The sequence below is a fragment of the Martes martes genome (genome assembly GCF_963455335.1).
Source record: "Martes martes genome assembly, chromosome: 15".
Classification (NCBI taxonomy): domain Eukaryota; kingdom Metazoa; phylum Chordata; class Mammalia; order Carnivora; family Mustelidae; genus Martes; species Martes martes.
The window spans coordinates 27,985,902-27,995,921 of NC_137903.1; positions in this window are offsets into that span (position 1 = coordinate 27,985,902).

Here is a 10,020-nt window from a genome sequence, read left to right on the forward strand (position 1 = left end):
ATGTCAATAAACAATTATAATTCAGTGTGATAGATGTTGTGAAAGGCAAAGGACAAGTCACCGAGGGAACCCACAGGGGCCTGGAGGGATCTGGAAGGCCTCCCAGACGAGCAGGCATTTGAATGGTGCCTGAGAAGTGATTGAGTCTGCCACACAGATGATGGGGAAGGCAGTGCTCTGGGCGGAAGATACAGCAGGGCGATGGCTCAGAGATGCGACAGGGGCAACGCACCTGAGAGCCAGCAGGAATGTCAAGGAGACAGGGATGCAGAGAGCTGTGGGAGAGAACCTGGGAGCTTGGGGAGCCTGGACAGGTCAGAACAGCAGGTTCCGGGAAGGACTGTATCTGCCAGGCCGGGGGGTTTCCATTTAGCCCAAAGGCCGTGGAGAGTGCTGCAGGCTGCTGAGCAGACAAACAGTGACTTCAGTGGGTTATTTCCAGGGCTCCCTGATGGCCACCTGGGGTCACGGCAGGTAGCCGGGGGCTGGAGGGTGGGGGATGCAGGAGGACGGGAGGCAGGGGCACCCTTGCGGGAGGCAGCAGTCTGGAGGGTGGCAAAGAACAGAGCACAGGAAAACCACCAGTGTTGGGGGCTCTGGCTGATCCCTGGCCGTGGGGTGGACAGGGAGACACTCATCTGTGCGGGGGAGAACGTGGTGTGAGGGTGGGAGAAAGCCTCGGCTTTGTGCTGGTGGAAGTGCATGGGCCACAGTCATTTGGGTCAAGATCTAGGCTAGAGCTGGATGTGGAATAGGAGGGTGGAGGTGTGGGTCAGGGGGCCAGAGAGAGTGCGAGCACACCGAGGGGAGAGTGCGGGGTGAGGCCTGAGGGCCCCCTCCCCCATAGGCAGCCCCAGGAAGGGGTACAGGAAGAAAATGGACAAAAACAAGGAGAGGGCAGGCTGCTGTGTCCCATGCCTCCCAGTCAGAGCAAGACCAGAGCAGCTAGACCTCTGGGGCCTGAGCTGCAAGTCACTCACACTCTCAGAAAACACTAACCAGGGCCTCCCAGGAGCAGAGCATCTTGGAAGGGACTTTCCTGGAAGACTTCCTGACCAGCAAAGCCTCCACACCCACAGGGGCCCCGACCTGCTGCGTGAAAATAGGACTCACAAGAAACAAATGAAAAGGTGGAGGAGAAGAAAAGAGAAACACTGACATCTTCGGCCTTTTCAACACTTTTCTTTCTGGCTTCTTACTGGTCACCCTTTTCGTGGGGACAAGAGGCCCAGGTGGCTGCAGGGCTGACCTTGTCTGGGGTTCAGAAGTTAGGTCAGCCAAGGACTCTGCTGTCCCCTTTGTTGCCAGCAGCCCCCTGGCAGCCCCCCACCCCCAGCAGAGCAGAGCAGCCAGGACTCAAGGTCACATCCTGGGGAAGGGTGGAGGAGGGGCTGGAGGAGATGCGCCGGGGGGCCCCCAGCCCTCATCCCCAGCATCATGGGGTCCCCCCTTGGGATTGTGCTTTCTCAATCTCACTGGAGAACTGACCCCTGGACCTGCCCCTGAGTGAGCCAGCTCCTTCCAAATGTCCATGACACTTGGGCTGTTGTTGTTCAAACAACCTTCTGCCTTGTGGTGTGGCTCTTTCGGTAAACAGAGTCACCACCCACATCATCACCACTATTCACTGAGCACTCACCAAGGGCCGCGCCCTGTACTGAACACTTGATATAATTTTCACACTTAATCTTGATATTAGTACCCCGGGCTCAGAGAGGTAAAGTAACTTGCCCAGGGGCACACAGCTCGTGAACACCAGCTGGGATCCAAATGCAGGTTTGTCCAACTCCGAAGCTACAACCCTTAACCACGCCTTTGTGTAGCCTTACAGAATTTTTATCCAGGAGGAGACCCTAAGGATGATGTACACCAGTCCTCTTACTTTTCAGAAGTGGAAACTGAAATCCAGAGAAGTCAAGGCGAGACTCTGATACCCAGAGCTCTGTGACAGGCGTGTGCAAACACAGTGTCGGCCGTAGACCAGGACTGGCATGGGGTGAGCCAGGAACATGTTAGCCAACGCCTTCTTCTTCATACTTATGGATACGTCCCCATTGCACTGCAGAGTATGCCTGGCATAGAGCAGGTGCTCCAGAAACATCCATTGGCTGAAAGGACACCCCTTCCGCGGGTCCTGAGCTTCCTGGGTGCAGCTGGGGCTGTTGGAACGTCAGAGGCCACTAGGTGGAACCAGATGTTCAGGGATGGACATTAAGGCAGGCCTGTCTCCCATCCCACACACCCCACCCTGCCTAGGACCTGTCCTCAGACTCTCCGCAGCTGTCTGAGGGGGCAGTCTGGAGATGTGACAGGTGGGTTCCCAGGGGCTGATAGCCCGGGGTGGGCGGCCGGGGCGGGGGGTGGTGGTGGTGGTGGTGGTTCACTTATCCCCCACCTATCGTTTCACGCCACCCTTCCTGAGGGCACCCAGCACAAGTCCCCCAGAGGTGCTCTTCTCCTATCCCTGCCGGCTTCTGCTTCGGGAGAGTCCTCTCCCTGGGCCAGCTGCGAGTGGCTCCTTCATTCAGCAAGCACACCAAGCAGAAGGCAGAGGCTTCCCTAGCCCTTGGGAATGTCTCTCCCTGATCTCAGGAATTCCCCATGCCTCTCCCTGGGAATTTCCCCAGAGCTGGCAGAACAGGTAGTGAGGTGGGACAGGGTGGGAGAGAGCCTGGGACCGTCCCCTGGCACTGAGCGAGGTGAGGGTGTCTGGACCGTGGTGGCAGTGCCTTCTGGAATCATCAGAGCTAGCGTTTCGTGGAGCAGGCTCTGCGCATGTGCTTTCAGGCCAAGTGCACGCTCTGGAACTAGCCTGTCCAGATGTAACTGCCCAACGGCTCTGCCCTGACTGGGGGTGTGTGTGTGTGTGAGAGAGAGAGACAGAGAGACAGAGATAGCGACAGAGAGAAAGACAGAGAGGGAAAGAGAGAGAGACTTTGGATCCCCCCCAGGCCAGCTCTCCATACTCTGGGCTCCCAGGCCCAACAGACACTGGAGTCCCGCTCTGCACTTGATCTTAGCCAAAAGGCCGAGAAGCGATGGAGTCCCGCTCTGGAGGACAGACAAAGGGCTCCAAATGGGACAGCACGTTTCTAAAAGTCAAGGCATCTGACAGCTGGTTCTAACTCTACTGTTAGCCTGCCTGTAATCTCAGTAATCACTCGTTCATTTATTTAACATATACTTACTGAGCATCTACTATGTGCCTGACATCATCTTAGATACTCAGGAAACAGTGGACAATACAGGCATGACCGCTGCCCTCCTCAGATTCACATTCACATGCAGGGAAGGAGGCAGCCACTGAAGAAACTAACCACCAAACAGCATACCGATGAAGTGTGGGGACACGGAGGGTAAGAGGATGGTGCCCTGGGGTCGCGGAACCTCTCTGTCCTCCCATTTTCTCCGTGAAAGGTAAGGAGCATCATCTCGGCCTGGAGGTCTCCTGAGGATGCTATTGCAATGAAATGTGGGCGTTTGTGAAGGCATTTGCCAAAGGAAAGACGGCCACAGTACTGTATGTCAGGGGTTCACCAACATCTGGAAACTTAGTGGAAATGCATATTCTCAGGCCCCTCCCCGACCCGCTCCATCAGAAGCTCCGGAGGCAGGCGCAGGGACGCACGTTTCAGCAGACTCTGCAGAGGACGGCAATGCGTGCTGCACTTGAGAAGCCGCGTGTAAGGAATTCCAGTGGCGGTGGGTGGGAGTGTCTCTGCAGACCCCTCTGGGCTGTGCTGGTGGAGGGGACAGAGGGAAGAAACTGGCCTTGGGAGCTCCCAGAACACCGACTCACGGAGCTCTGGTATCTTCCTGTCAGTTTCCTCAGTCCTTGGCATTGTGGATGCTTGATATATGTGTTTAAGAAAAAAAAAAAAGACAGAGAGAGAGAGAGAGAGAGAGAACAAATAAATGGTAAGTAGAGTCATAAAACGACTCACCAAATCTTACTTGTTTTGTGATACCCAAGTCCCCTCACTGGGGAGGAAACCCCTGGCTTTCTCAACAAAAGGAAGACTTAACCACTGTCAAGGTAGTCAGTGGGAAGACATCCATACCATCCCCAAATTCTCCTTTCCTTGGGGCGTCTCTCATGAGAGCTCTTGCCCAGGCATGGCCACACCCCTAACCTCCCCACCCCACCCCCAGAATGCCATGTTCCAGACAAATCTCCCCTTTCCGCAGCCCTCTGCAGTACAGCTGAACCAAGGCGGGAATGTTCAGACTTGGGGAAAGGTTCGGGTTGCCTCGTCGATCTAAGCGTAGCTCGTTACAAGGAATCTGACAGTGTGGCCAACAAGGTGTCATTCTACCTTCCAGATCCCTGAGCACCCCCACTGTGGTTCCCAGCAAGCAGCCAGCGCCAGGAGCTCAGTATAGGCACTACTCTCCTCCAGGGGTGACCAGAGTCCTCTCTTGCCCACCTAGACTACCCTCTGGGTTAAGGTTCCCGGATGCTTTAAAGATCACCCTAACTTTCAGGACCCAACTGATTGGCTCCATCAGCACAAAATCCCAAATTTTTACATACTGTAGGAAGGGAGTGGGTCATGCTGGATGTGTCTAACAAATGTTTATTGAAAGCCTACTATGTGCCAGACACATAATTAATGTTCAAAAGCATTTCTCACTAATGAGCAACAAGCCATTCTTTGAAACCCTTTCCGGACAGAGAGGTCACTACCATTTGAGGCAGCCCATTCCCATTTTAGATGCTATAATAATGTGGAAGTTGCTCCTTTATTAGAAATGTGATTCCAGGAAGACCCACCCATTGGTTCTGGATCTGTTCCCTGGAGGAGACAGAACACACACACACACACACACCATCCAGTGTGAGATACTCAGCGGACCCAAAATCACTTCCATAAGGAGTAGGACTGGCCCCAGCGATGGGCAGAGGTGTGTGAAGCACACCAGCAGGACAAGAGTGAGGGCCATCAGCAGGTCTTCAATGAGTCAAAGAAGGCTTCCTAGAGAGAAGTCTTACAGGGGATTTCTTCTGGAGCAGAGTCTGGATGGAAGTGAGGGAGCTGGTTTGGCAGAAAGGAGGTGGGGCAAAATTTCCTGGCAGGGAGGTGGGGAGGAAGGTTTGATTCCAGGCAGATCCAGCCTGTTGGGTGAAGCAGAGTGTCACCCAGCCCGAGGAGAGAGCCTGGCCCCGGAGTCACAACAGCAGGCAGGTGAAGAGCTGGGCGGCAGCAGGGTGAGGCTGAAGGCATCTGGGAAACTCACGGAGGGCCGTCCTCTGTCCTCTCCTGTCTGGTCCTCCCCAGGTGCTCCCTAGCACCAGACCACCTAAGTCCCTGACATACTGGGCTGCTCCCTAAGACGCCTCTACTGGATTCTCGTCCCCAGGAGCAGGTTGGAGGGCTCTCTGGTGCTGGGACCTTGTTGGGATAAACCCCGGCGGAGAGCCAAGCCCCAGGCTGTGACTATCAGAGGTGTGGCTGCAGCCATGGGGACGTGGGGAAAGCCACTGAAGTTTCTGTTTAAGCGGTGACAGCCTGGGAGGTGAAGCAAGTTCCAGACACAGCGTTGTTCCAGGATCCTGCCCCCACACCACCCCCCACTGCCTCCCTGAGCTCCCCGCCCTCACAGCCCCTTGCCCTCAGGTGCTGGCGCTGGCAGCCATCTCTCCTCCCCAGCCCGCACTGCACAGCCTTGGGGCAGCCCGGCCAGGACAAGCAGATTATTCATTGCCAGGTGCCCTGGCCATGTCCTTTCTGCTTTCTTGCCCTGATGTCCTGACTTGAGCTGCCAGCCAGGGCTCAGCACAAAAGAATGCAGTGTGGAGCCAAGGAGGAGGGGTTAACCCTTGCTTGGGCGGCATTCAGGGCGCAGGTAGGGTCGGGCTTGCGGGAACAGACAGCTGAACTTCTACTTTGTCTTTCTTTTTCTTTTCTTTCTTTTTTTTGTAAAGTAGGCTCCAGGCCCAATGCGGGGCTCAAACTCACCACCCTGAGATTACATGCTCTCCCAGCTGAGCCAGCCAGGCGCCCCTGAACTTCTCTGCTCTTGGGTCCTTCTGAGCCCAAGAGCGGCACCGTCTTGCTCTCTTTCTCTGGAGTTGGTGGAACGTCCTAGACATAGCATGAAGTTAGATTCACACAGACCACTCTTTCCGAAGTTCCTGCCTGTAGCCTTGGGCAAGTCACTTAACCTCCCTGACCCTCAGGGTTCCTGACGGTAAATGAGAACAGTAATACAAACTTCAGAGGGTGGTTCTGAACCTTAAATTATACAACTCAAGTGACATTCCTGACCAAAGCAGGTTTTTTATAAATATCAATTCATTGTCAATTCCCTTCCTGTCTCCGTGTATTTCTTCCATGACACCAGTCCGCATTCCTCTGGTACCACGAGAAGCACAATGTTCTGCCCCAGGATTCTCCACATTGTGAGGCCCCTGGACCTGCTGTCCAGCTGGCCTGGCCACACAGCCCAACTTGGGTTGCTGATGGGACCTCATGCCATGTTGCCAAGATCCCGGGACTCTGAGGGACCCTGGAATGAGCTCGAGGGTCTTCTCTGCTTCTCCTACGGGGAGAGGTTTCATCTATGCCCACCTTGATCATTGCCCCAGACTGGGGTGGAGAAGGAGAGGACGCTCCAAAGGGAGGGGGACTAAAAGATCCTGACTGCAGCCCCCTGTAGGACCCATGGAGGAAACTCCCCCTTATGCAAAGGAGGCTAACGACAGACTCAGAGACCCCACCCTGGGTTGGGCTTCTCTAGTCCTGGAATCCCAGCCCAGCCCATTCCCCCGGAATTAGCAGAGCCAAGCCAGCTGTCCAAGGTCTCGAGTGAGACTTGACCCCATGGGTGGACAGAACGATTTCTGGCCCCAGGCAAAACTCCTCCCACTTCTGGCTCGCCTTGGCGGCAGAGGTCAGATCTTCCCCTTCTGAATCCTCTGGGATTCAGGAGTTTTCTTTCCTGTCTAAACCAGCCCCAAAGTCCCACCGATCTACTTGCAGACTCATTCGTGGTTTTGCCTGACTTTGGATCCTGTGACCATGGGAGCCCGGAAGGGAAGGCCTTTGCTGAAGCTACCCGATGAGAGTATGGACGGCAGGGAGATAGGTGCCCGGTTAGCTGCTGCACCCCGGCGCCCAGCGGGGCTCCTGACATTAAGTCTGCATTTCACACGTACTCATCGTTTTTGTTCTTAGCAGGGCTTTGCAGTCCAGACCATGCAGAGAAGCTCACCACTTGCAGCAAAAGCACCCAGCCTCGGGAGGACTTAGAATGTGTGGGTTTCTTCCGAACCCTCCTCCTGGGTTACCCTGTGGCAGGCTGTCCCCATCTCCCTCTGTTGAGGTCCCTCTAGCCCACAACCCTGAGCTGTGGCTCCTATGAACTTACCACAACTCCGGCCATTTGTCCATCGGAAATGACAGGAAATCCCAGACTTCTCAACACTTGGGCAGGCTCCAGGGTAAGAAAGTTGGGAAGACAATACATTGTCCCTTTCCCGTGTCTTCCCCACATGTGGGCATGTCTGACCCACCACTGCCACTTTGGGAGTCCCCACTCAGGACATCCCCCAGATGGGCCCATGTGGCCAAAGTCTGACCTGGCTCCTAGGACTTTGGCAAGATGCCCTTGCCAACAATAAGGAGCACTGTGCCTTCCTTTGGGTAGAGAATTCCCCTGCTGGGACCCAGCCGTCACCTATAAACGTAGGCTTTGCTAGAAGAACTCTCAGTCCCCTTCAAAGTCCAGTATTCACAGTGGAACGTCAATGAATGACACCTAGTTGATATTTTTGTCTGTTTGCTTTTGTTTCTTGGGTGAGGAATGGTTCATAGAAAGCTGGCACCAGACAGCGGAAAGACATATTCAAGTCTGTTTTGCAATCCCCTGGACTTTTTCTCTTTTGCCAATTCTAACCCAGGCGGATGGCATCGTGTATGTGTCTGAGGTCCATACGATTGACATGCATCTCCCTCCATGTTAGAGTTACAGAGCTCTCCGAAGGCAACTGTACACAGAGATTTACATTTCTTTCTGGAATGGTTGGGGCAGGGGTGTGGTCCAACAGATGGCGAGCAGGTTACAGGTGTGTCTGGCTGAAAAAGGTCTCTGGCACAGCGCCTTCTGATTGGCTGTCCGTGAGTCACTGGAGCTGGGTCCCTTGGGCAGAGCTAATTGGCTGTCATGGAGTCAGGTTCATGCCCTGCCTTATCTCCAGAGCCTTCCCCGGCCAGCCCAGACGGACAATGTTCCCTGTATCGGCAATGACGCTTTCAGGCTGCTGACTGCGGGTCAGTGGGACATGCCCTTTGGGTAGCTTTCCCAGCAGTCGGTGGTTTCACCTTGACCTTGCTACACCCCGACACTTCAAGCCTTCTGTGCCCAATGGCACCCACCGTGGGAGTGATTCGAGGGGCCCGTTCACTGGCCGGCTGTAGCCTGGCAGAGCCACAAAGGGGTTTTCTCAGATCTGAAAGCCTCACCTGAACTGACTGACAACATAAAATGTTTGTGGGTAAACATTCTAGAAAATAATTCCAGATTCTGGGAAAGGCCTCCAGGGAGCCGGGCAGGGAAATGTGGCCATGGTAACTCAGCTATCTTCTAAGAGTCTAATAAAGAGGAGGAGAGAGGTGGGAGAAAGGGTCCTCTGCCCTGGCTTTTCAGACACAAGACACCCCCAGACACACAGGCCGTGGGAAGTGCATTGTCTCCCCGTCTCGGGCCGCACGTACACACAGAGCTTCTCCCTTTCCCTAGGCCCTCTGCAGGTGTGGCTTCATGCCCCCCCTCCCCCCAGCCTGTGAGGGATGGGCCCACACGTCTATCTCCATGTTTGAAATAGGACAGAGCAAGGCCTTGACAGGGATACACAGGGCCTAGGTTACAGGTTGGAGACCAGCAGCCAGCGGGAGCAGACATAGGGACATCCGCCCCCAGCAGCACTTCTCGAAGCTCTCTTCCTGCCTGGCCACGGCAGCCGCTGCCACCCTCAGTCCTCCCTTTGTGTCCAGGGACCACTCGGCACGGACACTGGAGCTGGCGCACTGTCGTCTTGAATGAGGGCTGCAACTTCTGAGAAGCTCCGGGATTTCAACAAACAACCACGAGCTTCCCTATCCCTCCTCCTCCCTCTGCTTACCTGAGCAGAATACAAGTCTTGTGTCTGGGCAGTGGGGCCTTGGCGGGCCCCTGGCCAGCTCCTCGTGGCTGCCAAGCTGTTCAGTAGTCCCCTGGACGCCTAGCCCCTGCCCACCCAGACTGGCACAGATGCCATCCAGGGCGCCTGGGCAGAATGCCAGAGGGAATTTTCCACCTGCCTGGCTTTGTTGTCCACTCTGTAGTCTGGAGCCTGGGCCTGGGGAGGGGCAGGCCTCCTCAGGTACGTGGAGGAGAGCCCCTAGGTTGTCTTGGGTGACCTCACACAAGACTAACCAACTCGTGGCTTGTTCCACGGCCTCTGACAGGGTCTCGCCTTTCCTCTGTAGAGAGATGCGGGAGCTTAAGTTGTCACTGGGCTGTGAAGCCCACATGGGTGCCCAACAGAGCCCCAGGGTTAGAAGGAGGCTTGGCTCACCCAAGGCTCACTCTGCCTTGTACAGATGGGGCTATGAGGCACCTAGAGAGCAATGGGTATGCCCCAGGTTACAGAGCGGAGGTGGTGTCCACGCCAGGACTCAAATCCATGTTTCCAGACTCACATTCCAGTGTCTTTGGCCACACCTTCTAGTCTTCCCCCAGAGCTCTCTTCTCCTCCAACCTCGCTCCTCTATCTCACATTAACCTGGGGTGCCCATCTCCCAGCCCTGCTCTCCTTACCCACCTGTCCTTTCTCCTTCCCCTCCTCCTCCTCCTCCTTCTTCTTCTTTTTAAGATTTTTAATTTACTTATTTGGGAGAGAGAGTGTACAAGTGGTGGAGGGGCAGAGGGAGAGGAACGAGCTCACGCCCCACTGAGCACAGAGCCTGAGGTGGGACCCTGAGATCATGACCCAAGCCGAAGTCAGATGCTTAACCCACTAAGCCACCTAGGAGCCCC